The sequence below is a fragment of the Sus scrofa genome, chromosome 1 (genome assembly GCF_054392235.1).
Source record: "Sus scrofa isolate SSC_HxYL_T2T_F1_AM1 chromosome 1, Sscrofa_HxYL_maternal_Yorkshire_Landrace_v2.0, whole genome shotgun sequence".
NCBI lineage: Eukaryota > Metazoa > Chordata > Mammalia > Artiodactyla > Suidae > Sus > Sus scrofa.
Genome location: NC_139383.1, coordinates 96,669,855 through 96,696,702, shown reverse-complemented (window position 1 = coordinate 96,696,702; position 26,848 = coordinate 96,669,855).

Below are 26,848 nucleotides of genomic sequence, written 5' to 3'. Positions count from 1 at the left end.
GGGAAACCAAGCTCAGCCCCAATGCGTGTTTGCTCAGGAAATCAGCGCTTTCCGGTTTCTCCCCTAGGTCTCTGCTTCCCTTAGGGCCAAGGAGGTTCTGTGCTGCCTACTGCTCCCTTGGCACTGGTGCTGTGCTGGTGGTCTCTGGTGATGGAAACCAACTCCAAATGTGCACTCCTTTGCGGAGAAGGCGATGGGGCCAGAAAAGGCCTTGTGTGCACTGGCCCCAACACCCCATATTCCGCCAGCTATGGAGGGACACACCTAGGGCCCATCTCAGAAAAGGCACAAAACTAGGTTCTGGCAGCTTCATTTGCAAGAGTGAAACTCTCCTCGGGAAACCAAGCTCAGCCCCAATGCGTCTTTGCTCAGGAAAGCAGCGCTTTCTGGTTTCTCCCCTAGCCCATTGCTCGCCATAGGAACAAGGAGGTTCTGGGCTGCCTCCTGCTCTCTGTGCACTGGTGCTTTGCAGGTCATCGCTAGAGCTGGAAACAAACTCCAAACGTGCTCTACTTTAGGGAGAAGGCGGATGGGGCCTGAAAAGGCCTTGTGTGCACTGGCCCCAGCAACCCACATTCTGCCAGTTAGGGAGGAACCCAGCTAGGGCCCATCTCAGAAAAGGCACAAAACTAGCTTCTGGGAGCTGCATTCGCGAAAGTGCAACTCTCCTCGGGAAACCAAGCTCAGCCCCAATGCGTGTTTGCTCAGGAAAGCAGCGCTTTCTGGTTTCTCCCCTAGCGCATTGCTCGCCATAGGAACAAGGAGGGTCTGGGCTGCCTCCTGCTCCCTGTGCACTGGTGCTTTGCTGGTGGTTGCTGGACCTGGAAACCTACTCCAAACGTGCTCTACTTCAGGGAGAAGGCGGATGGGGCCTGAAAAGGCCTTGTGTGCAAGGGCCCCACCAGCCCAACTTTCGCCAGCTAGGGAGGGACCCAGCTAGGGCCCATCTCAGAAAAGGCACAAAACTAGCTTCTGGGAGCTGCATTCGCGAAAGTGCAACTCTCCTCGGGAAACCAAGCTAAGCCCCAATGCGTGTTTGCTCAGGAAAGCAGTGCTTTCCGGTTTCTCCCCTAGGTCTCTGCTTGCCTTAGGGCCAAGGAGGTTCTGTGCTGCCTACTGCTCCCTTGGCACTGGTGCTGTGCTGGTGGTCTCTGGTGATGGAAACCAACTCCAAATGTGCACTCCTTTGCGGAGAAGGCGATGGGGCCAGAAAAGGCCTTGTGTGCACTGGCCCCAACACCCCATATTCCGCCAGCTATGGAGGGACACACCTAGGGCCCATCTCAGAAAAGGCACAAAACTAGCTTCTGGCAGCTTCAATTGCGAGAGTGAAACTCTCCTCGGGAAACCAAGCTCAGCCCCAATGCGTCTTTGCTCAGGAAAGCAGCGCTTTCTGGTTTCTCCCCTAGCCCATTGCTCGCCATAGGAACAAGGAGGTTCTGGGCTGCCTCCTGCTCTCTCTGCACTGGTGCTTTGCAGGTCATCGCTAGAGCTGGAAACAAACTCCAAACGTGCTCTACTTTAGGGAGAAGGCGGATGGGGCCAGAAAAGGCCTTGTGTGCACTGGCCCCAGCAACCCACATTCTGCCAGTTAGGGAGGAACCCAGCTAGGGCCCATCTCAGAAAAGGCACAAAACTAGCTTCTGGGAGCTGCATTCGCGATAGTGCAACTCTCCTCGGGAAACCAAGCTCAGCCCCAATGCGTGTTTGCTCAGGAAAGCAGCGCTTTCTGGTTTCTCCCCTAGCCCATTGCTCGCCATAGGAACAAGGAGGGTCTGGGCTGCCTCCTGCTCCCTGTGCACTGGTGCTTTGCTGGTGGTCGCTGGACCTGGAAACCTACTCCAAACGTGCTCTACTTCAGGGAGAAGGCGGATGGGGCCTGAAAAGGCCTTGTGTGCAAGGGCCCCACCAGCCCAACTTTCGCCAGCTAGGGAGGGACCCACCTAGGGCCCATCTCAGAAAAGGCACAATACTAGCTTCTGGGAGCTGCATTCGCGAAAGTGCAACTCTCCTCGGGAAACCAAGCTAAGCCCCAATGCGTGTTTGCTCAGGAAAGCAGCGCTTACCGGTTTCTCCCCTTGGTCTCTGCTTGCCTTAGGGCCAAGGAGGTTCTGTGCTGCCTACTGCTCCCTTGGCACTGGTGCTGTGCTGGTGGTCTCTGGTGATGGAAACCAACTCCAAATGTGCACTCCTTTGCGGAGAAGGCGATGGGGCCAGAAAAGGCCTTGTGTGCACTGGCCCCAACACCCCATATTCCGCCAGCTATGGAGGGACACACCTAGGGCCCATCTCAGAAAAGGCACAAAACTAGGTTCTGGCAGCTTCATTTGCAAGAGTGAAACTCTCCTCGGGAAACCAAGCTCAGCCCCAATGCGTCTTTGCTCAGGAAAGCAGCGCTTTCTGGTTTCTCCCCTAGCCCATTGCTCGCCATAGGAACAAGGAGGTTCTGGGCTGCCTCCTGCTCTCTGTGCACTGGTGCTTTGCAGGTCATCGCTAGAGCTGGAAACAAACTCCAAACGTGCTCTACTTTAGGGAGAAGGCGGATGGGGCCTGAAAAGGCCTTGTGTGCACTGGCCCCAGCAACCCACATTCTGCCAGTTAGGGAGGAACCCAGCTAGGGCCCATCTCAGAAAAGGCACAAAACTAGCTTCTGGGAGCTGCATTCGCGAAAGTGCAACTCTCCTCGGGAAACCAAGCTCAGCCCCAATGCGTCTTTGCTCAGGAAAGCAGCGCTTTCTGGTTTCTCCCCTAGCCCATTGCTCGCCATAGGAACAAGGAGGGTCTGGGCTGCCTCCTGCTCCCTGTGCACTGGTGCTTTGCTGGTGGTCGCTGGACCTGGAAACCTACTCCAAACGTGCTCTACTTCAGGGAGAAGGCGGATGGGGCCTGAAAAGGCCTTGTGTGCAAGGGCCCCACCAGCCCAACTTTCGCCAGCTAGGGAGGGACCCACCTAGGGCCCATCTCAGAAAAGGCACAAAACTAGCTTCAGGGAGCTGCATTCGCGAAAGTGCAACTCTCCTCGGGAAACCAAGCTAAGCCCCAATGCGTGTTTGCTCAGGAAAGCAGTGCTTTCCGGTTTCTCCCCTAGGTCTCTGCTTGCCTTAGGGCCAAGGAGGTTCTGTGCTGCCTACTGCTCCCTTGGCACTGGTGCTGTGCTGGTGGTCTCTGGTGATGGAAACCAACTCCAAATGTGCACTCCTTTGCGGAGAAGGCGATGGGGCCAGAAAAGGCCTTGTGTGCACTGGCCCCAACACCCCATATTCCGCCAGCTATGGAGGGACACACCTAGGGCCCATCTCAGAAAAGGCACAAAACTAGGTTCTGGCAGCTTCATTTGCGAGAGTGAAACTCTCGTCGGGAAACCAAGCTCAGCCCCAATGCGTCTTTGCTCAGGAAAGCAGCGCTTTCTGGTTTCTCCCCTAGCCCATTGCTCGCCATAGGAACAAGGAGGTTCTGGGCTGCCTCCTGCTCTCTGTGCACTGGTGCTTTGCAGGTCATCGCTAGAGCTGGAAACAAACTCCAAACGTGCTCTACTTTAGGGAGAAGGCGGATGGGGCCTGAAAAGGCCTTGTGTGCACTGGCCCTAGCAACCCACATTCTGCCAGTTAGGGAGGAACCCAGCTAGGGCCCATCTCAGAAAAGGCACAAAACTAGCTTCTGGGAGCTGCATTCGCGAAAGTGCAACTCTCCTCGGGAAACCAAGCTCAGCCCCAATGCGTCTTTGCTCAGGAAAGCAGCGCTTTCTGGTTTCTCCCCTAGCCCATTGCTCGCCATAGGAACAAGGAGGGTCTGGGCTGCCTCCTGCTCCCTGTGCACTGGTGCTTTGCTGGTGGTCGCTGGACCTGGAAACCTACTCCAAACGTGCTCTACTTCAGGGAGAAGGCGGATGGGGCCTGAAAAGGCCTTGTGTGCAAGGGCCCCACCAGCCCAACTTTCGCCAGCTAGGGAGGGACCCACCTAGGGCCCATCTCAGAAAAGGCACAAAACTAGCTTCTGGGAGCTGCATTCGCGAAAGTGCAACTCTCCTCGGGAAACCAAGCTAAGCCCCAATGCGTGTTTGCTCAGGAAAGCAGTGCTTTCCGGTTTCTCCCCTAGGTCTCTGCTTGCCTTAGGGCCAAGGAGTTTCTGTGCTGCCTACTGCTCCCTTGGCACTGGTGCTGTGCTGGTGGTCTCTGGTGATGGAAACCAACTCCAAATGTGCACTCCTTTGCGGAGAAGGCGATGGGGCCAGAAAAGGCCTTGTGTGCACTGGCCCCAACACCCCATATTCCGCCAGCTATGGAGGGACACACCTAGGGCCCATCTCAGAAAAGGCACAAAACTAGGTTCTGGCAGCTTCAATTGCGAGAGTGAAACTCTCCTCGGGAAACCAAGCTCAGCCCCAATGCGTCTTTGCTCAGGAAAGCAGCGCTTTCTGGTTTCTCCCCTAGCCCATTGCTCGCCATAGGAACAAGGAGGTTCTGGGCTGCCTCCTGCTATCTGTGCACTGGTGCTTTGCAGGTCATCGCTAGAGCTGGAAACAAACTCCAAACGTGCTCTACTTTAGGGAGAAGGCGGATGGGGCCTGAAAAGGCCTTGTGTGCACTGGCCCTAGCAACCCACATTCTGCCAGTTAGGGAGGAACCCAGCTAGGGCCCATCTCAGAAAAGGCACAAAACTAGCTTCTGGGAGCTGCATTCGCGAAAGTGCAACTCTCCTCGGGAAACCAAGCTCAGCCCCAATGCGTGTTTGCTCAGGAAAGCAGCGCTTTCTGGTTTCTCCCCTAGCCCATTGCTCGCCATAGGAACAAGGAGGGTCTGGGCTGCCTCCTGCTCCCTGTGCACTGGTGCTTTGCTGGTGGTCGCTGGACCTGGAAACCTACTCCAAACGTGCTCTACTTCAGGGAGAAGGCGGATGGGGCCTGAAAAGGCCTTGTGTGCAAGGGCCCCACCAGCCCAACTTTCGCCAGCTAGGGAGGGACCCACCTAGGGCCCATCTCAGAAAAGGCACAAAACTAGCTTCTGGGAGCTGCATTCGCGAAAGTGCAACTCTCCTCGGGAAACCAAGCTAAGCCCCAATGCGTGTTTGCTCAGGAAAGCAGCGCTTACCGGTTTCTCCCCTTGGTCTCTGCTTGCCTTAGGGCCAAGGAGGTTCTGTGCTGCCTACTGCTCCCTTGGCACTGGTGCTGTGCTGGTGGTCTCTGGTGATGGAAACCAACTCCAAATGTGCACTCCTTTGCGGAGAAGGCGATGGGGCCAGAAAAGGCCTTGTGTGCACTGGCCCCAACACCCCATATTCCGCCAGCTATGGAGGGACACACCTAGGGCCCATCTCAGAAAAGGCACAAAACTAGGTTCTGGCAGCTTCATTTGCAAGAGTGAAACTCTCCTCGGGAAACCAAGCTCAGCCCCAATGCGTCTTTGCTCAGGAAAGCAGCGCTTTCTGGTTTCTCCCCTAGCCCATTGCTCGCCATAGGAACAAGGAGGTTCTGGGCTGCCTCCTGCTCTCTGTGCACTGGTGCTTTGCAGGTCATCGCTAGAGCTGGAAACAAACTCCAAACGTGCTCTACTTTAGGGAGAAGGCGGATGGGGCCTGAAAAGGCCTTGTGTGCACTGGCCCTAGCAACCCACATTCTGCCAGTTAGGGAGGAACCCAGCTAGGGCCCATCTCAGAAAAGGCACAAAACTAGCTTCTGGGAGCTGCATTCGCGAAAGTGCAACTCTCCTCGGGAAACCAAGCTCAGCCCCAATGCGTCTTTGCTCAGGAAAGCAGCGCTTTCTGGTTTCTCCCCTAGCCCATTGCTCGCCATAGGAACAAGGAGGGTCTGGGCTGCCTCCTGCTCCCTGTGCACTGGTGCTTTGCTGGTGGTCGCTGGACCTGGAAACCTACTCCAAACGTGCTCTACTTCAGGGAGAAGGCGGATGGGGCCTGAAAAGGCCTTGTGTGCAAGGGCCCCACCAGCCCAACTTTCGCCAGCTAGGGAGGGACCCACCTAGGGCCCATCTCAGAAAAGGCACAAAACTAGCTTCTGGGAGCTGCATTCGCGAAAGTGCAACTCTCCTCGGGAAACCAAGCTAAGCCCCAATGCGTGTTTGCTCAGGAAAGCAGTGCTTTCCGGTTTCTCCCCTAGGTCTCTGCTTGCCTTAGGGCCAAGGAGGTTCTGTGCTGCCTACTGCTCCCTTGGCACTGGTGCTGTGCTGGTGGTCTCTGGTGATGGAAACCAACTCCAAATGTGCACTCCTTTGCGGAGAAGGCGATGGGGCCAGAAAAGGCCTTGTGTGCACTGGCCCCAACACCCCATATTCCGCCAGCTATGGAGGGACACACCTAGGGCCCATCTCAGAAAAGGCACAAAACTAGCTTCTGGCAGCTTCATTTGCGAGAGTGAAACTCTCGTCGGGAAACCAAGCTCAGCCCCAATGCGTCTTTGCTCAGGAAAGCAGCGCTTTCTGGTTTCTCCCCTAGCCCATTGCTCGCCATAGGAACAAGGAGGTTCTGTGCTGCCTCCTGCTCTCTGTGCACTGGTGCTTTGCAGGTCATCGCTAGAGCTGGAAACAAACTCCAAACGTGCTCTACTTTAGGGAGAAGGCGGATGGGGCCTGAAAAGTCCTTGTGTGCACTGGCCCTAGCAACCCACATTCTGCCAGTTAGGGAGGAACCCAGCTAGGGCCCATCTCAGAAAAGGCACAAAACTAGCTTCTGGGAGCTGCATTCGCGAAAGTGCAACTCTCCTCGGGAAACCAAGCTCAGCCCCAATGCGTGTTTGCTCAGGAAAGCAGCGCTTTCTGGTTTCTCCCCTAGCCCATTGCTCGCCATAGGAACAAGGAGGGTCTGGGCTGCCTCCTGCTCCCTGTGCACTGGTGCTTTGCTGGTGGTCGCTGGACCTGGAAACCTACTCCAAACGTGCTCTACTTCAGGGAGAAGGCGGATGGGGCCTGAAAAGGCCTTGTGTGCAAGGGCCCCACCAGCCCAACTTTCGCCAGCTAGGGAGGGACCCACCTAGGGCCCATCTCAGAAAAGGCACAAAACTAGCTTCTGGGAGCTGCATTCGCGAAAGTGCAACTCTCCTCGGGAAACCAAGCTAAGCCCCAATGCGTGTTTGCTCAGGAAAGCAGCGCTTTCCGGTTTCTCCCCTATGTCTCTGCTTGCCTTAGGGCCAAGGAGGTTCTGTGCTGCCTACTGCTCCCTTGGCACTGGTGCTGTGCTGGTGGTCTCTGGTGATGGAAACCAACTCCAAATGTGCACTCCTTTGCGGAGAAGGCGGATGGGGCCAGAAAAGGCCTTGTGTGCACTGGCCCCAACACCCCATATTCCGCCAGCTATGGAGGGACACACCTAGGGCCCATCTCAGAAAAGGCACAAAACTAGGTTCTGGCAGCTTCATTTGCGAGAGTGAAACTCTCGTCGGGAAACCAAGCTCAGCCCCAATGCGTCTTTGCTCAGGAAAGCAGCGCTTTCTGGTTTCTCCCCTAGCCCATTGATCGCCATAGGAACAAGGAGGTTCTGGGCTGCCTCCTGCTCTCTGTGCACTGGTGCTTTGCAGGTCATCGCTAGAGCTGGAAACAAACTCCAAACGTGCTCTACTTTAGGGAGAAGGCGGATGGGGCCTGAAAAGGCCTTGTGTGCACTGGCCCTAGCAACCCACATTCTGCCAGTTAGGGAGGAACCCAGCTAGGGCCCATCTCAGAAAAGGCACAAAACTAGCTTCTGGGAGCTGCATTCGCGAAAGTGCAACTCTCCTCGGGAAACCAAGCTCAGCCCCAATGCGTGTTTGCTCAGGAAAGCAGCGCTTTCTGGTTTCTCCCCTAGCGCATTGCTCGCCATAGGAACAAGGAGGGTCTGGGCTGCCTCCTGCTCCCTGTGCACTGGTGCTTTGCTGGTGGTCGCTGGACCTGGAAACCTACTCCAAACGTGCTCTACTTCAGGGAGAAGGCGGATGGGGCCTGAAAAGGCCTTGTGTGCAAGGGCCCCACCAGCCCAACTTTCGCCAGCTAGGGAGGGACCCACCTAGGGCCCATCTCAGAAAAGGCACAAAACTAGCTTCTGGGAGCTGCATTCGCGAAAGTGCAACTCTCCTCGGGAAACCAAGCTCAGCCCCAATGCGTGTTTGCTCAGGAAAGCAGCGCTTTCCGGTTTCTCCCCTAGGTCTCTGCTTGCCTTAGGGCCAAGGAGGTTCTGTGCTGCCTACTGCTCCCTTGGCACTGGTGCTGTGCTGGTGCTCTATGGAGATGGAAACCAACTCCAAATGTGCACTCCTTTGCGGAGAAGGCGGATGGGGCCAGAAAAGGCCTTGTGTGCACTGGCCCCAACACCCCATATTCCGCCAGCTAGGGAGGGACACAGCTAGGGCCCATCTCAGAAAAGGCACAAAACTAGGTTCGGGCAGCTTCATTTGCGAGAGTGAAACTCTCCTTGGGAAACCAAGCTCAGCCCCAATGCGTGTTTGCTCAGGAAAGCAGCGCTTTCTGGTTTCACCCCTAGCCCATTGCTGGCCATAGGAACAAGGAGGGTCTAGGCTGCCTCCTGCTCCCTGTGCACTGGTGCTTTGCTGGTGGTCGCTGGACCTGGAAACCTACTCCAAACGTGCTCTACTTCAGGGAGAAGGCGGATGGGGCCTGAAAAGGCCTTGTGTGCAAGGGCCCCACCATCCCAACTTTGCCAGCTAGGGAGGGACCCACCTAAGGCCCATCTCAGAAAAGGCACAAAACTAGCTTCTGGGAGCTGCCTTCGCGAAAGTGAAACTCTCCTCGGGAAACCAAGCTCAGCCCCAATGCGTGTTTGCTCAGGAAAGCAGCGCTTTCTGGTTTCTCCCCTAGCCCATTGCTCGCCATAGGAACAAGGAGGGTCTGGGCTGCCTCCTGCTCCCTGTGCACTGGTGCTTTGCTGGTGGTCGCTGGACCTGGAAACCTACTCCAAACGTGCTCTACTTCAGGGAGAAGGCGGATGGGGCCTGAAAAGGCCTTGTGTGCAAGGGCCCCACCAGCCCAACTTTCGCCAGCTAGGGAGGGACCCACCTAGGGCCCATCTCAGAAAAGGCACAAAACTAGCTTCTGGGAGCTGCATTCGCGAAAGTGCAACTCTCCTCGGGAAACCAAGCTCAGCCCCAATGCGTGTTTGCTCAGGAAAGCAGCGCTTTCCGGTTTCTCCCCTAGGTCTCTGCTTGCCTTAGGGCCAAGGAGGTTCTGTGCTGCCTACTGCTCCCTTGGCACTGGTGCTGTGCTGGTGCTCTATGGAGATGGAAACCAACTCCAAATGTGCACTCCTTTGCGGAGAAGGCGGATGGGGCCAGAAAAGGCCTTGTGTGCACTGGCCCCAACACCCCATATTCCGCCAGCTAGGGAGGGACACAGCTAGGGCCCATCTCAGAAAAGGCACAAAACTAGGTTCGGGCAGCTTCATTTGCGAGAGTGAAACTCTCCTTGGGAAACCAAGCTCAGCCCCAATGCGTGTTTGCTCAGGAAAGCAGCGCTTTCTGGTTTCACCCCTAGCCCATTGCTGGCCATAGGAACAAGGAGGGTCTAGGCTGCCTCCTGCTCCCTGTGCACTGGTGCTTTGCTGGTGGTCGCTGGACCTGGAAACCTACTCCAAACGTGCTCTACTTCAGGGAGAAGGCGGATGGGGCCTGAAAAGGCCTTGTGTGCAAGGGCCCCACCATCCCAACTTTGCCAGCTAGGGAGGGACCCACCTAAGGCCCATCTCAGAAAAGGCACAAAACTAGCTTCTGGGAGCTGCCTTCGCGAAAGTGAAACTCTCCTCGGGAAACCAAGCTCAGCCCCAATGCGTGTTTGCTCAGGAAAGCAGCGCTTTCTGGTTTCTCCCCTAGCCCATTGCTCGCCATAGGAACAAGGAGGGTCTGGGCTGCCTCCTGCTCCCTGTGCACTGGTGCTTTGCTGGTGGTCGCTGGACCTGGAAACCTACTCCAAACGTGCTCTACTTCAGGGAGAAGGCGGATGGGGCCTGAAAAGGCCTTGTGTGCAAGGGCCCCACCAGCCCAACTTTCGCCAGCTAGGGAGGGACCCAGCTAGGGCCCATCTCAGAAAAGGCACAAAACTAGCTTCTGGGAGCTGCATTCGCGAAAGTGCAACTCTCCTCGGGAAACCAAGCTCAGCCCCAATGCGTGTTTGCTCAGGAAGCAGCGCTTTCCGGTTTCTGCCCTAGGTCTCTGCTTGCCTTAGGGCCAAGGAGGTTCTGTGCTGCCTACTGCTCCCTTGGCACTGGTGCTGTGCTGGTGGTCTCAGGAGATGGAAACCAACTCCAAATGTGCACTCCTTGGCGGAGAAGGCGGATGGGGCCAGAAAAGGCCTTGTGTGCACTGGCCCCAACACCCCATATTCCGCCAGCTAGGGAGGGACACACCTAGGGCCCATCTCAGAAAAGGCACAAAACTAGGTTCTGGCAGCTTCATTTGCGAGAGTGAAACTCTCCTCGGGAAACCAAGCACAGCCCCAATGCGTCTTTGCACAGGAAAGCAGCGCTTTCTGGTTTCTCCCCTAGGTCTCAGCTTGCCTTAGGGCCAAGGAGGTTCTGTGCTGCCTCCTGCTCCCTGTGCACTGGTGCTTTGCTGGTGGTCGCTGGACCTGGAAACCTACTCCAAACATGCTCTACTTCAGGGAGAAGGCGGATGAGGCCTGAAAAGGCCTTGTGTGCAAGGGCCCCACCAGCCCAACTTTCGCCAGCTAGGGAGGGACCCACCTAGGGCCCATCTCAGAAAAGGCACAAAACTAGCTTGTGGGAGCTGCATTCGCGAGAGTGAAACTCTCCTCGGGAAACCAAGCTCAGCCCCAATGCGTGTTTGCTCAGGAAAGCAGCGCTTTCTGGTTTCTCCCCTAGCCCTTTGCTCGCCATAGGAACAAGGAGGGTCTGGGCTGCCTCCTGCTCCCTGTGCACTGGTGCTTTGCTGGTGGTCGCTGGACCTGGAAACCTACTCCAAACGTGCTCTACTTCAGGGAGAAGGCGGATGGGGCCTGAAAAGGCCTTGTGTGCAAGGGCCCCACCAGCCCAACTTTCGCCAGCTAGGGAGGGACCCACCTAGGGCCCATCTCAGAAAAGGCACAAAACTAGCTTCTGGGAGCTGCATTCGCGAAAGTGCAACTCTCCTCGGGAAACCAAGCTAAGCCCCAATGCGTGTTTGCTCAGGAAAGCAGCGCTTTCCGGTTTCTCCCCTAGGTCTCTGCTTGCCTTAGGGCCAAGTAGGTTCTGTGCTGCCTACTGCTCCCTTGGCACTGGTGCTGTGCTGGTGGTCTCAGGAGATGGAAACCAACTCCAAATGTGCACTCCTTTGCGGAGAAGGCGGATGGGGCCAGAAAAGGCCTTGTGTGCACTGGCCCCAACACCCCATATTCCGCCAGCTAGGGAGGGACACACCTAGGGCCCATCTCAGAAAAGGCACAAAACTAGGTTCTGGCAGCTTCATTTGCGAGAGTGAAACTCTCCTCGGGAAACCAAGCTCAGCCCCAATGCGTCTTTGCTCAGGAAAGCAGCGCTTTCTGGTTTCTCCCCTAGCCCATTGCTCGCCATAGGAACAAGGAGGGTCTAGGCTGCCTCCTGCTCCCTGTGCACTGGTGCTTTGCTGGTGGTCGCTGGACCTGGAAACCTACTCCAAACGTGCTCTACTTCAGGGAGAAGGCGGATGGGGCCTGAAAAGGCCTTGTGTGCAAGGGCCCCACCAGCCCAACTTTCCCCAGCTAGGGAGGGACCCACCTAAGGCCCATCTCAGAAAAGGCACAAAACTAGCTTCTGGGAGCTGCCTTCGCGAAAGTGAAACTCTCCTCGGGAAACCAAGCTCAGCCCCAATGCGTGTTTGCTCAGGAAAGCAGCGCTTTCTGGTTTCTCCCCTAGCCCATTGCTCGCCATAGGAACAAGGAGGGTCTGGGCTGCCTCCTGCTCCCTGTGCACTGGTGCTTTGCTGGTGGTCGCTGGACCTGGAAACCTACTCCAAACGTGCTCTACTTCAGGGAGAAGGCGGATGGGGCCTGAAAAGGCCTTGTGTGCAAGGGCCCCACCAGCCCAACTTTCGCCAGCTAGGGAGGGACCCACCTAGGGCCCATCTCAGAAAAGGCACAAAACTAGCTTCTGGGAGCTGCATTCGCGAAAGTGAAACTCTCCTCGGGAAACCAAGCTCAGCCCCAATGCGTGTTTGCTCAGGAAAGCAGCGCTTTCTGGTTTCTCCCCTAGCCCATTGCTCGCCATAGGAACAAGGAGGGTCTGGGCTGCCTCCTGCTCCCTGTGCACTGGTGCTTTGCTGGTGGTCGCTGGACCTGGAAACCTACTCCAAACGTGCTCTACTTCAGGGAGAAGGCGGATGGGGCCTGAAAAGGCCTTGTGTGCAAGGGCCCCACCAGCCCAACTTTCGCCAGCTAGGGAGGGACCCACCTAGGGCCCATCTCAGAAAAGGCACAAAACTAGCTTCTGGGAGCTGCATTCGCGAAAGTGCAACTCTCCTCGGGAAACCAAGCTCAGCCCCAATGCGTGTTTGCTCAGGAAAGCAGCGCTTTCCGGTTTCTCCCCTAGGTCTCTGCTTGCCTTAGGGCCAAGGAGGTTCTGTGCTGCCTACTGCTCCCTTGGCACTGGTGCTGTGCTGGTGCTCTCTGGAGATGGAAACCAACTCCAAATGTGCACTCCTTTGCGGAGAAGGCGGATGGGGCCAGAAAAGGCCTTGTGTGCACTGGCCCCAACACCCCATATTCCGCCAGCTATGGAGGGACACACCTAGGGCCCATCTCAGAAAAGGCACAAAACTAGGTTCTGGCAGCTTCATTTGCGAGAGTGAAACTCTCGTCGGGAAACCAAGCTCAGCCCCAATGCGTCTTTGCTCAGGAAAGCAGCGCTTTCTGGTTTCTCCCCTAGCCCATTGCTCGCCATAGGAACAAGGAGGTTCTGGGCTGCCTCCTGCTCTCTGTGCACTGGTGCTTTGCAGGTCATCGCTAGAGCTGGAAAAAAACTCCAAAGGTGCTCTACTTCAGGGAGAAGGCGGATGGGGCCTGAAAAGGCCTTGTGTGCACTGGCCACAGCAACCCACATTCTGCCAGTTAGGGAGGAACCCAGCTAGGGCCCATCTCAGAAAAGGCACAAAACTAGCTTCTGGGAGCTGCATTCGTGAAAGTGAAACTCTCCTCGGGAAACCAAGCTCAGCCCCAATGCGTGTTTGCTCAGGAAAGCAGCGCTTTCTGGTTTCTCCCCTAGCCCATTGCTCGCCATAGGAACAAGGAGGGTCTGGGCTGCCTCCTGCTCCCTGTGCACTGGTGCTTTGCTGGTGGTCGCTGGACCTGGAAACCTACTCCAAACGTGCTCTACTTCAGGGAGAAGGCGGATGGGGCCTGAAAAGGCCTTGTGTGCAAGGGCCCCACCAGCCCAACTTTCGCCAGCTAGGGAGGGACCCACCTAGGGCCCATCTCAGAAAAGGCACAAAACTAGCTTCTGGGAGCTGCATTCGCGAAAGTGCAACTCTCCTCGGGAAACCAAGCTCAGCCCCAATGCGTGTTTGCTCAGGAAAGCAGCGCTTTCCGGTTTCTCCCCTAGGTCTCTGCTTGCCTTAGGGCCAAGGAGGTTCTGTGCTGCCTACTGCTCCCTTGGCACTGGTGCTGTGCTGGTGGTCTCAGGAGATGGAAACCAACTCCAAATGTGCACTCCTTTGCGGAGAAGGCGGATGGGGCCAGAAAAGGCCTTGTGTGCACTGGCCCCAACACCCCATATTCCGCCAGCTAGGGAGGGACACACCTAGGGCCCATCTCAGAAAAGGCACAAAACTAGGTTCTGGCAGCTTCATTTGCGAGAGTGAAACTCTCTTCGGGAAACCAAGCTCAGCCCCAATGCGTCTTTGCTCAGGAAAGCAGCGCTTTCTGGTTTCTCCCCTAGGTCTCTACTTGCCATAGGAACAAGGAGGGTCTAGGCTGCCTCCTGCTCCCTATGCACTGGTGCTTTGCTGGTGGTCGCTGGACCTGGAAACCTACTCGAAACGTGCTCTACTTTAGGGAGAAGGCGGATGGGGCCTGAAAAGGCCTTGTGTGCAAGGGCCCCACCAGCCCAACTTTCGCCAGCTAGGGAGGGACCCACCTAAGGCCCATCTCAGAAAAGGCACAAAACTAGCTTCTGGGAGCTGCCTTCGCGAGAGTGAAACTCTCCTCGGGAAACCAAGCTCAGCCCCAATGCTTGTTTGCTCAGGAAAGCAGCGCTTTCTGGTTTCACCCCTAGCCCATTGCTCGCCATAGGAACAAGGAGGGTCTGGGCTGCCTCCTGCTCCCTGTGCACTGGTGCTTTGCTGGTGGTCGCTGGACATGGAAACCTACTCCAAACGTGCTCTACTTCAGGGAGAAGGCGGATGGGGCCTGAAAAGGCCTTGTGTGCAAGGGCCCCACCAGCCCAACTTTCGCCAGCTAGGGAGGGACCCACCTAGGGCCCATCTCAGAAAAGGCACAAAACTAGCTTCTGGGAGCTGCATTCGCGAAAGTGCAACTCTCCTCGGGAAACCAAGCTCAGCCCCAATGCGTGTTTGCTCAGGAAAGCAGCGCTTTCCGGTTTCTCCCCTAGGTCTCTGCTTGCCTTAGGGCCAAGGAGGTTCTGTGCTGCCTACTGCTCCCTTGGCACTGGTGCTGTGCTGGTGGTCTCTGGAGATGGAAACCAACTCCAAATGTGCACTCCTTTGCGGAGAAGGCGGATGGGGCCAGAAAAGGCCTTGTGTGCACTGGCCCCAACACCCCATATTCCGCCAGCTAGGGAGGGACACACCTAGGGCCCATCTCAGAAAAGGCACAAAACTAGGTTCTGGCAGCTTCATTTGCGAGAGTGCAACTCTCCTCGGGAAACCAAGCTCAGCCCCAATGCGTCTTTGCTCACGAAAGCAGCGCTTTCTGGTTTCTCCCCTAGCCCATTGCTCGCCATAGGAACAAGGAGGGTCTGGGATGCCTCCTGCTCCCTGTGCACTGGTGCTTTGCTGGTGGTCTCTGGACCTGGAAACCTACTCCAAACGTGCTCTACTTCAGGGAGAAGGCGGATGGGGCCTGAAAAGGCCTTGTGTGCAAGGGCCCCACCAGCCCAACTTTCGCCAGCTAGGGAGGGACCCACCTAGGGCCCATCTCAGAAAAGGCACAAAACTAGCTTGTGGGAGCTGCATTCGCGAAAGTGAAACTCTCCTCGGGAAACCAAGCTCAGCCCCAATGCGTGTTTGCTCAGGAAAGCAGCGCTTTCTGGTTTCTCCCCTAGCCCATTGCTCGCCATAGGAGCAAGGAGGGTCTGGGCTGCCTCCTGCTCCCTGTGCACTGGTGCTTTGCTGGTGGTCGCTGGACCTGGAAACCTACTCCAAACGTGCTCTACTTCAGGGAGAAGGCGGATGGGGCCTGAAAAGGCCTTGTGTGCAAGGGCCCCACCAGCCCAACTTTCGCCAGCTAGGGAGGGACCCACCTAGGACCCATCTCAGAAAAGGCACAAAACTAGCTTCTGGGAGCTGCATTCGCGAAAGTGCAACTCTCCTCGGGAAACCAAGCTAAGCCCCAATGCGTGTTTGCTCAGGAAAGCAGCGCTTTCCGGTTTCTCCCCTAGGTCTCTGCTTGCCTTAGGGCCAAGGAGGTTCTGTGCTGCCTACTGCTCCCTTGGCACTGGTGCTGTGCTGGTGGTCTCAGGAGATGGAAACCAACTCCAAATGTGCACTCCTTTGCGGAGAAGGCGGATGGGGCCAGAAAAGGCCTTGTGTGCACTGGCCCCAACACCCCATATTCCGCCAGCTAGGGAGGGACACACCTAGGGCCCATCTCAGAAAAGGCACAAAACTAGGTTCTGGCAGCTTCATTTGCGAGAGTGCAACTCTCCTCGGGAAACCAAGCTCAGCCCCAATGCGTCTTTGCTCAGGAAAGCAGCGCTTTCTGGTTTCACCCCTAGCCCATTGCTGGCCATAGGAACAAGGAGGGTCTAGGCTGCCTCCTGCTCCCTGTGCACTGGTGCTTTGCTGGTGGTCGCTGGACCTGGAAACCTACTCCAAACGTGCTCTACTTCAGGGAGAAGGCGGATGGGGCCTGAAAAGGCCTTGTGTGCAAGGGCCCCACCAGCCCAACTTTCGCCAGCTAGGGAGGGACCCACCTAAGGCCCATTTCAGAAAAGGCACAAAACTAGCTTCTGGGAGCTGCCTTCGCGAAAGTGAAACTCTCCTCGGGATACCAAGCTCAGCCCCAATGCGTGTTTGCTCAGGAAAGCAGCGCTTTCTGGTTTCTCCCCTAGCCCATTGCTCGCCATAGGAACAAGGAGGGTCTGGGCTGCCTCCTGCTCCCTGTGCACTGGTGCTTTGCTGGTGGTCGCTGGACCTGGAAACCTACTCCAAACGTGCTCTACTTCAGGGAGAAGGCGGATGGGGCCTGAAAAGGCCTTGTGTGCAAGGGCCCCACCAGCCCAACTTTCGCCAGCTAGGGAGGGACCCAGCTAGGGCCCATCTCAGAAAAGGCACAAAACTAGCTTCTGGGAGCTGCATTCGCGAAAGTGCAACTCTCCTCGGGAAACCAAGCTAAGCCCCAATGCGTGTTTGCTCAGGAAAGCAGCGCTTTCTGGTTTCTCCCCTAGGTCTCTGCTTGCCTTAGGACCGAGGAGGTTCTGTGCTGCCTACTGCTCCCTTGGCACTGGTGCTGTGCTGGTGGTCTCTGGAGATGGAAACCAACTCCAAATGTGCACTCCTTTGTGGAGAAGGCGGATGGGGCCAGAAAAGGCCTTGTGTGCACTGGCCCCAACACCCCATATTCCGCCAGCTAGGGAGGGACACACCTAGGGCCCATCTCAGAAAAGGCACAAAACTAGGTTCTGGCAGCTTCATTTGCGAGAGTGAAACTCTCCTCGGGAAACCAAGCTCAGCCCCAATGCGTCTTTGCTCAGGAAAGCAGCGCTTTCTGGTTTCTCCCCTAGGTCTCTACTTGCCATAGGAACAAGGAGGGTCTAGGCTGCCTCCTGCTCCCTGTGCACTGGTGCTTTGCTGGTGGTCGCTGGACCTGGAAACCTACTCCAAACGTGCTCTACTTCAGGGAGAAGGCGGATGGGGCCTGAAAAGGCCTTGTGTGCAAGGGCCCCACCAGCCCAACTTTCGCCAGCTAGGGAGGGACCCACCTAGGGCCCATCTCAGAAAAGGCACAAAACTAGCTTCTGGGAGCTGCATTCGCGAAAGTGCAACTCTCCTCGGGAAACCAAGCTCAGCCCCAATGCGTGTTTGCTCAGGAAAGCAGCGCTTTCTGGTTTCTCCCCTAGCCCATTGCTCGCCATAGGAGCAAGGAGGGTCTGGGCTGCCTCCTGCTCCCTGTGCACTGGTGCTTTGCTGGTGGTCGCTGGACCTGGAAACCTACTCCAAACGTGCTCTACTTCAGGGAGAAGGCGGATGGGGCCTGAAAAGGCCTTGTGTGCAAGGGCCCCACCAGCCCAACTTTCGCCAGCTAGGGAGGGACCCACCTAGGGCCCATCTCAGAAAAGGCACAAAACTAGCTTCTGGGAGCTGCATTCGCGAAAGTGCAACTCTCCTCGGGAAACCAAGCTCAGCCCCAATGCGTGTTTGCTCAGGAAAGCAGCGCTTTCTGGTTTCTCCCCTAACCCATTGCTCGCCATAGGAACAAGGAGGGTCTGGGCTGCCTCCTGCTCCCTGTGCACTGGTGCTTTGCAGGTCATCGCTAGAGCTGGAAACCTACTCCAAACGTGCTCTACTTCAGGGAGAAGGCGGATGGGGCCTGAAAAGGCCTTGTGTGCAAGGGCCCCACCAGCCCAACTTTCGCCAGCTAGGGAGGGACCCACCTAGGGCCCATCTCAGAAAAGGCACAAAACTAGCTTCTGGGAGCTGCATTCGCGAAAGTGCAACTCTCCTCGGGAAACCAAGCTCAGCCCCAATGCGTGTTTGCTCAGGAAAGCAGCGCTTTCCGGTTTCTCCCCTAGGTCTCTGCTTCCCTTAGGGCCAAGGAGGTTCTGTGCTGCCTACTGCTCCCTTGGCACTGGTGCTGTGCTGGTGGTCTCTGGAGATGGAAACCAACTCCAAATGTGCACTCCTTTGCGGAGAAGGCGGATGGTGCCAGAAAAGGCCTTGTGTGCACTGGCCCCAACACCCCATATTCCGCCAGCTATGGAGGGACACACCTAGGGCCCATCTCAGAAAAGGCACAAAACTAGGTTCTGGCAGCTTCATTTGCGAGAGTGAAACTCTCGTCGGGAAACCAAGCTCAGCCCCAATGCGTCTTTGCTCAGGAAAGCAGCGCTTTCTGGTTTCTCCCCTAGCCCATTGCTCGCCATAGGAACAAGGAGGTTCAAGGCTGCCTCCTGCTCTCTGTGCACTGGTGCTTTGCAGGTCATCGCTAGAGCTGGAAAAAAACTCCAAACGTGCTCTACTTTAGGGAGAAGGCGGATGGGGCCTGAAAAGGCCTTGTGTGCACTGGCCACAGCAACCCACATTCTGCCAGTTAGGGAGGAACCCAGCTAGGGCCCATCTCAGAAAAGGCACAAAACTAGCTTCTGGGAGCTGCATTTGCGAGAGTGAAACTCTCGTCGGGAAACCAAGCTCAGCCCCAATGCGTCTTTGCTCAGGAAAGCAGCGCTTTCTGGTTTCTCCCCTAGCCCATTGCTCGCCATAGGAACAAGGAGGGTCTGGGCTGCCTCCTGCTCCCTGTGCACTGGTGCTTTGCTGGTGGTCGCTGGACCTGGAAACCTACTCCAAACGTGCTCTACTTCAGGGAGAAGGCGGATGGGGCCTGAAAAGGCCTTGTGTGCAAGGGCCCCACCAGCCCAACTTTCGCCAGCTAGGGAGGGACCCACCTAGGGCCCATCTCAGAAAAGGCACAAAACTAGCTTCTGGGAGCTGCATTCGCGAAAGTGCAACTCTCCTCGGGAAACCAAGCTCAGCCCCAATGCGTGTTTGCTCAGGAAAGCAGCGCTTTCCGGTTTCTCCCCTAGGTCTCTGCTTGCCTTAGGGCCAAGGAGGTTCTGTGCTGCCTACTGCTCCCTTGGCACTGGTGCTGTGCTGGTGGTCTCTGGAGATGGAAACCAACTCCAAATGTGCACTCCTTTGCGGAGAAGGCGGATGGGGCCAGAAAAGGCCTTGTGTGCACTGGCCCCAACACCCCATATTCCGCCAGCTAGGGAGGGACCCAGCTATGGCCCATCTCAGAAAAGGCACAAAACTAGGTTCGGGCAGCTTCATTTGCGAGAGTGAAACTCTCCTCGGGAAACCAAGCTCAGCCCCAATGCGTCTTTGCTCAGGAAAGCAGCGCTTTCTGGTTTCTCCCCTAGGTCTCTACTTGCCATAGGAACAAGGAGGGTCTAGGCTGCCTCCTGCTCCCTGTGCACTGGTGCTTTGCTGGTGGTCGCTGGACCTGGAAACCTACTCCAAACGTGCTCTACTTCAGGGAGAAGGCGGATGGGGCCTGAAAAGGCCTTGTGTGCAAGGGCCCCACCAGCCCAACTTTCGCCAGCTAGGGAGGGACCCACCTAGGGCCCATCTCAGAAAAGGCACAAAACTAGCTTCTGGGAGCTGCATTCGCGAAAGTGCAACTCTCCTCGGGAAACCAAGCTCAGCCCCAATGCGTGTTTGCTCAGGAAAGCAGCGCTTTCCGGTTTCTCCCCTAGGTCTCTGCTTGCCTTAGGGCCAAGGAGGTTCTGTGCTGCCTACTGCTCCCTTGGCACTGGTGCTGTGCTGGTGGTCTCTGGAGATGGAAACCAACTCCAAATGTGCACTCCTTTGCGGAGAAGGCGGATGGGGCCAGAAAAGGCCTTGTGTGCACTGGCCCCAACACCCCATATTCCGCCAGCTAGGGAGGGACACACCTAGGGCCCATCTCAGAAAAGGCACAAAACTAGGTTCGGGCAGCTTCATTTGCGAGAGTGAAACTCTCCTCGGGAAACCAAGCTCAGCCCCAATGCGTCTTTGCTCAGGAAAGCAGCGCTTTCTGGTTTCTCCCCTAGGTCTCTGCTTGCCATAGGAACAAGGAGGGTCTGGGATGCCTCCTGCTCCCTGTGCACTGGTGCTTTGCTGGTGGTCGCTGGACCTGGAAACCTACTCCAAACGTGCTCTACTTCAGGGAGAAGGCGGATGGGGCCTGAAAAGGCCTTGTGTGCAAGGGCCCCACCAGCCCAACTTTCGCCAGCTAGGGAGGGACCCACCTAGGGCCCATCTCAGAAAAGGCACAAAACTAGCTTCTGGGAGCTGCCTTCGCGAAAGTGAAACTCTCCTCGGGAAACCAAGCTCAGCCCCAATGCGTGTTTGCTCAGGAAAGCAGCGCTTTCTGGTTTCTCCCCTAGCCCATTGCTCGCCATAGGAGCAAGGAGGGTCTGGGCTGCCTCCTGCTCCCTGTGCACTGGTGCTTTGCTGGTGGTCGCTGGACCTGGAAACCTACTCCAAACGTGCTCTACTTCAGGGAGAAGGCGGATGGGGCCTGAAAAGGCCTTGTGTGCAAGGGCCCCACCAGCCCAACTTTCGCCAGCTAGGGAGGGACCCACCTAGGACCCATCTCAGAAAAGGCACAAAACTAGCTTCTGGGAGCTGCATTCGCGAAAGTGCAACTCTCCTCGGGAAACCAAGCTAAGCCCCAATGCGTGTTTGCTCAGGAAAGCAGCGCTTTCCGGTTTCTCCCCTAGGTCTCTGCTTGCCTTAGGGCCAAGGAGGTTCTGTGCTGCCTACTGATCCCTTGGCACTGGTGCTGTGCTGGTGGTCTCTGGAGATGGAAACCAACTCCAAATGTGCACTCCTTTGCGGAGAAGGCGGATGGGGCCAGAAAAGGCCTTGTGTGCACTGGCCCCAACACCCCATATTCCGCCAGCTAGGGAGGGACACACCTAGGGCCCATCTCAGAAAAGGCACAAAACTAGGTTCGGGCAGCTTCATTTGCGAGAGTGAAACTCTCCTCGGGAAACCAAGCTCAGCCCCAATGCGTCTTTGCTCAGGAAAGCAGCGCTTTCTGGTTTCTCCCCTAGCCCATTGCTGGCCATAGGAACAAGGAGGGTCTAGGCTGCCTCCTGCTCCCTGTGCACTGGTGCTTTGCTGGTGGTCGCTGGACCTGGAAACCTACTCCAAACGTGCTCTACTTCAGGGAGAAGGCGGATGGGGCCTGAAAAGGCCTTGTGTGCAAGGGCCCCAACAGCCCAACTTTCCCCAGCTAGGGAGGGACCCACCTAAGGCCCATCTCAGAAAAGGCACAAAACTAGCTTCTGGGAGCTGCCTTCGCGAAAGTGAAACTCTCCTCGGGAAACCAAGCTCAGCCTCAATGCGTGTTTGCTCAGGAAAGCAGCGCTTTCTGGTTTCTCCCCTAGCCCATTGCTCGCCATAGGAACAAGGAGGGTCTGGGCTGCCTCCTGCTCCCTGTGCACTGGTGCTTTGCTGGTGGTCGCTGGACCTGGAAACCTACTCCAAACGTGCTCTACTTCAGGGAGAAGGCGGATGGGGCCTGAAAAGGCCTTGTGTGCAAGGGCCCCACCAGCCCAACTTTCGCCAGCTAGGGAGGGACCCACCTAGGGCCCATCTCAGAAAAGGCACAAAACTAGCTTCTGGGAGCTGCATTCGCGAAAGTGCAACTCTCCTCGGGAAACCAAGCTAAGCCCCAATGCGTGTTTGCTCAGGAAAGCAGCGCTTTCCGGTTTCTCCCCTAGGTCTCTGCTTGCCTTAGGGCCGAGGAGGTTCTGTGCTCCCTACTGCTCCCTTGGCACTGGTGCTGTGCTGTTGGTCTCTGGAGATGGAAACCAACTCCAAATGTGCACTCCTTTGTGGAGAAGGCGGATGGGGCCAGAAAAGGCCTTGTGTGCACTGGCCCCAACACCCCATATTCCGCCAGCTAGGGAGGGACACACCTAGGGCCCATCTCAGAAAAGGCACAAAACTAGGTTCTGGCAGCTTCATTTGCGAGAGTGAAACTCTCCTCGGGAAACCAAGCTCAGCCCCAATGCGTGTTTGCTCAGGAAAGCAGCGCTTTCTGGTTTCTCCCCTAGCCCATTGCTCGCCATAGGAACAAGGAGGGTCTGGGCTGCCTCCTGCTCCCTGTGCACTGGTGCTTTGCTGGTGGTCGCTGGACCTGGAAACCTACTCCAAACGTGCTCTACTTCAGGGAGAAGGCGGATGGGGCCTGAAAAGGCCTTGTGTGCAAGGGCCCCACCAGCCCAACTTTCGCCAGCTAGGGAGGGACCCACCTAGGGCCCATCTCAGAAAAGGCACAAAACTAGCTTCTGGGAGCTGCATTCGCGAAAGTGCAACTCTCCTCGGGAAACCAAGCTCAGCCCCAATGCGTGTTTGCTCAGGAAAGCAGCGCTTTCCGGTTTCTCCCCTAGGTCTCTGCTTGCCTTAGGGCCAAGGAGGTTCTGTGCTGCCTACTGCTCCCTTGGCACTGGTGCTGTGCTGGTGGTCTCTGGAGATGGAAACCAACTCCAAATGTGCACTCCTTTGCGGAGAAGGCGGATGGGGCCAGAAAAGGCCTTGTGTGCACTGGCCCCAACACCCCATATTCCGCCAGCTAGGGAGGGACCCACCTAGGGCCCATCTCAGAAAAGGCACAAAACTAGATTCTGGCAGCTTCATTTGCGAGAGTGCAACTCTCCTCGGGAAACCAAGCTCAGCCCCAATGCGTCTTTGCTCAGGAAAGCAGCGCTTTCTGGTTTCTCCCCTAGGTCTCTGCTTGCCATAGGAACAAGGAGGGTCTGGGCTGCCTCCTGCTCCCTGTGCACTGGTGCTTTGCTGGTGGTCGCTGGACCTGGAAACCTACTCCAAACGTGCTCTACTTCAGGGAGAAGGCGGATGGGGCCTGAAAAGGCCTTGTGTGCAAGGGCCCCACCAGCCCAACTATCGCCAGCTAGGGAGGGACCCACCTAGGGCCCATCTCAGAAAAGGCACAAAACTAGCTTCTGGGAGCTGCTTTCGCGAAAGTGAAACTCTCCTCGGGAAACCAAGCTCAGCCCCAATGCGTGTTTGCTCAGGAAAGCAGCGCTTTCTGGTTTCTCCCCTAGCCCATTGCTCGCCATAGGAACAAGGAGGGTCTGGGCTGCCTCCTGCTCCCTGTGCACTGGTGCTTTGCTGGTGGTCGCTGGACCTGGAAACCTAATCCAAACGTGCTCTACTTCAGGGAGAAGGCGGATGGGGCCTGAAAAGGCCTTGTGTGCAAGGGCCCCACCAGCCCAACTTTCGCCAGCTAGGGAGGGACCCACCTAGGGCCCATCTCAGAAAAGGCACAAAACTAGCTTCTGGGAGCTGCATTCGCGAAAGTGCAACTCTCCTCGGGAAACCAAGCTAAGCCCCAATGCGTGTTTGCTCAGGAAAGCAGCGCTTTCCGGTTTCTCCCCTAGGTCTCTGCTTCCCTTAGGGCCAAGGAGGTTCTGTGCTGCCTACTGCTCCCTTGGCACTGGTGCTGTGCTGGTAGTCTCTGGAGTTGGAAACCAACTCCAAATGTGCACTCCTTTGCGGAGAAGGCGGATGGGGCCAGAAAAGGCCTTGTGTGCACTGGCCCCAACACCCCATATTCCGCCAGCTAGGGAGGGACACACCTAGGGCCCATCTCAGAAAAGGCACAAAACTAGGTTCTGGCAGCTTCATTTGCGAGAGTGAAACTCTCCTCGGGAAACCAAGCTCAGCCCCAATGCGTCTTTGCTCACGAAAGCAGCGCTTTCTGGTTTCTCCCCTAGCCCATTGCTCGCCATAGGAACAAGGAGGGTCTGGGCTGCCTCCTGCTCCCTGTGCACTGGTGCTTTGCTGGTGGTCGCTGGACCTGGAAACATACTCCAAACGTGCTCTACCTCAGGGAGGAGGTGGATGGGGCCAGAATATGCCTTGTGTGCAAGGGCCCCTCCCCCTCATCTTTCTACAAGTAGGGAGGGACCCAGCTAGGGCCCACCTCACAAACGGCACAAAACTAGCTTCTGGGAGCTGCCTTTGTGAAAGTGAAACTCTCCTCAGGAATCCAAGCTCAGCCCCAATGCGTCTTTGATCAGGAAAGCAGCGCTTTCTGGTTTCTCCCCTAGCCCATTGCTCGCCATAGGAACAAGGAGGGTTTGGGCTGCCTCCTGCTCCCTGTGCACTGGTGCTTTGCAGGTCATTGCTAGAGGTGGAAACCAACTCCAAACGTGCTCTACTTCAGGGAGGAGGTGGATGGGGCCAGAATATGCCTTGTGTGCAAGGGCCCCACCACCTCACCTTTCTACAGGTAGGGAGGGACCCAGCTAGGGCCCATCTCACAAAAGGCACAAAACTAGCTTCTGGGAGCTGCATTCGCGAGAGTGAAACTCTCCTCGGGAAACCAAGCTCAGCCCCAATGCGTGTTTGCTCAGGAAAGCAGCGCTTTCTGGTTTCTCCCCTAGCCCATTGCTCGCCATAGGAACAAGGAGGGTCTGGGCTGCCTCCTGCTCCCTGTGCACTGGTGCTTTGCTGGTGGTCGCTGGACCTGGAAACCTACTCCAAACGTGCTCTACTTCAGGGAGAAGGCGGATGGGGCCTGAAAAGGCCTTGTGTGCAAGGGCCCCACCGGCCCAACTTTCGCCAGCTAGGGAGGGACCCACCTAGGGCCCATCTCAGAAAAGGCACAAAACTAGCTTCTGGGAGCTGCATTCGCGAAAGTGCAACTCTCCTCGGGAAACCAAGCTAAGCCCCAATGCGTGTTTGCTCAGGAATGCAGCGCTTTCCGGTTTCTCCCCTAGGTCTCTGCTTGCCTTAGGGCCAAGGAGGTTCTGTACTGCCTACTGCTCCCTTGGCACTGGGGCTGTGCTGGTGGTCTCTGGAGATGGAAACCAACTCCAAATGTGCACTCCTTTGCGGAGAAGGCGGATGGGGCCAGAAAAGGCCTTGTGTGCACTGGCCCCAACACCCCATATTCCGCCAGCTAGGGAGGGACCCACCTAGGGCCCATCTCAGAAAAGGCACAAAACTAGGTTCTGGCAGCTTCATTTGCGAGAGTGAAACTCTCCTCGGGAAACCAAGCTCAGCCCCAATGCGTCTTTGCTCAAGAATGCAGCGCTTTCTGGTTTCTCCCCTAGGTCTCTACTTGCCATAGGAACAAGGAGGGTCTAGGCTGCCTCCTGCTCCCTGTGCACTGGTGCTTTGCTGGTGGTCGCTGGACCTGGAAACCTACTCCAAACGTGCTCTACTTCAGGGAGAAGGCGGAAGGGGCCTGAAAAGGCCTTGTGTGCAAGGGCCCCACCAGCCCAACTTTCGCCAGCTAGGGAGGGACCCACCTAGGGCCCATCTCAGAAAAGGCACAAAACTAGCTTCTGGGAGCTGCCTTCGCGAAAGTGAAACTCTCCTCGGGAAACCAAGCTCAGCCCCAATGCGTGTTTGCTCAGGAAAGCAGCGCTTTCTGGTTTCTCCCCTAGCCCATTGCTCGCCATAGGAACAAGGAGGGTCTGGGCTGCCTCCTGCTCCCTGTGCACTGGTGCTTTGCTGGTGGTCGCTGGACCTGGAAACCTACTCCAAACGTGCTCTACTTCAGGGAGAAGGCGGATGGGGCCTGAAAAGGCCTTGTGTGCAAGGGCCCCACCAGCCCAACTTTCGCCAGCTAGGGAGGGACCAACCTAGGGCCCATCCCAGAAAAGGCACAAAACTAGCTTCTGGGAGCTGCATTCGCGAAAGTGCAACTCTCCTCGGGAAACCAAGCTCAGCCCCAATGCGTGTTTGCTCAGGAAAGCAGCGCTTTCCGGTTTCTCCCCTAGGTCTCTGCTTGCCTTAGGGCCAAGGAGGTTCTGTGCTGCCTACTGCTCCCTTGGCACTGGTGCTGTGCTGGTGGTCTCTGGAGATGGAAACCAACTCCAAATGTGCACTCCTTTGCGGAGAAGGCGGATGGGGCCAGAAAAGGCCTTGTGTGCACTGGCCCCAACACCCCATATTCCGCCAGCTAGGAAGGGACACACCTAGGGCCCATCTCAGAAAAGGCACAAAACTAGGTTCTGGCAGCTTCATTTGCGAGAGTGCAACTCTCCTCGGGAAACCAAGCTCAGCCCCAATGCGTGTTTGCTCACGAAAGCAGCGCTTTCTGATTTCTCCCCTAGCCCATTCCTCGCCATAGGAACAAGGAGGGTCTAGGCTGCCTCCTGCTCCCTGTGCACTGGTGCTTTGCTGGTGGTCGCTGGACCTGGAAACCTACTCCAAACGTGCTCTACTTCAGGGAGAAGGCGGATGGGGCCTGAAAAGGCCTTGTGTGCAAGGGCCCCACCAGCCCAACTTTCTCCAGCTAGGGAGGGACCCACTTAAGGCCCATCTCAGAAAAGGCACAAAACTAGCTTCTGGGAGCTGCATTCGCGAAAGTGAAACTCTCTCGAGAAACCAAGCTCAGCCCCAATGCGTGTTTGCTCAGGAAAGCAGCGCGTTCTGGTTTCTCCCCTAGCCCATTGCTCGCCATAGGAACAAGGAGCGTCTGGGCTGCCTCCTGCTCCCTGTGCACTGGTGCTTTGCTGGTGGTCGCTGGACCTGGAAACCTACTCCAAACGTGCTCTATTCAGGGAGAAGGCGGATGGGGCCTGAAAAGGCCTTGTGTGCAAGGGCCCCACCAGCCCAACTTTCGCCAGCTAGGGAGGGACCCACCTAGGGCCCATCTCAGAAAAGGCACAAAACTAGCTTCTGGGAGCTGCATTCGCGAAAGTGCAACTCTCCTCGGGAAACCAAGCTCAGCCCCAATGCGTGTTTGCTCAGGAAAGCAGCGCTTTCCGGTTTCTCCCCTAGGTCTCTGCTTGCCTTAGGGCCAAGGAGGTTCTGTGCTGCCTACTGCTCCCATGGCACTGGTGCTGTGCTGGTGGTCTCTGGAGATGGAAACCAACTCCAAATGTGCACTCCTTTGCGGAGAAGGCGGATGGGGCCAGAAAAGGCCTTGTGTGCACTGGCCCCAACACCCCATATTCCGCCAGCTAGGGAGGGACACACCTAGGGCCCATCTCAGAAAAGGCACAAAACTAGGTTCTGGCAGCTTCATTT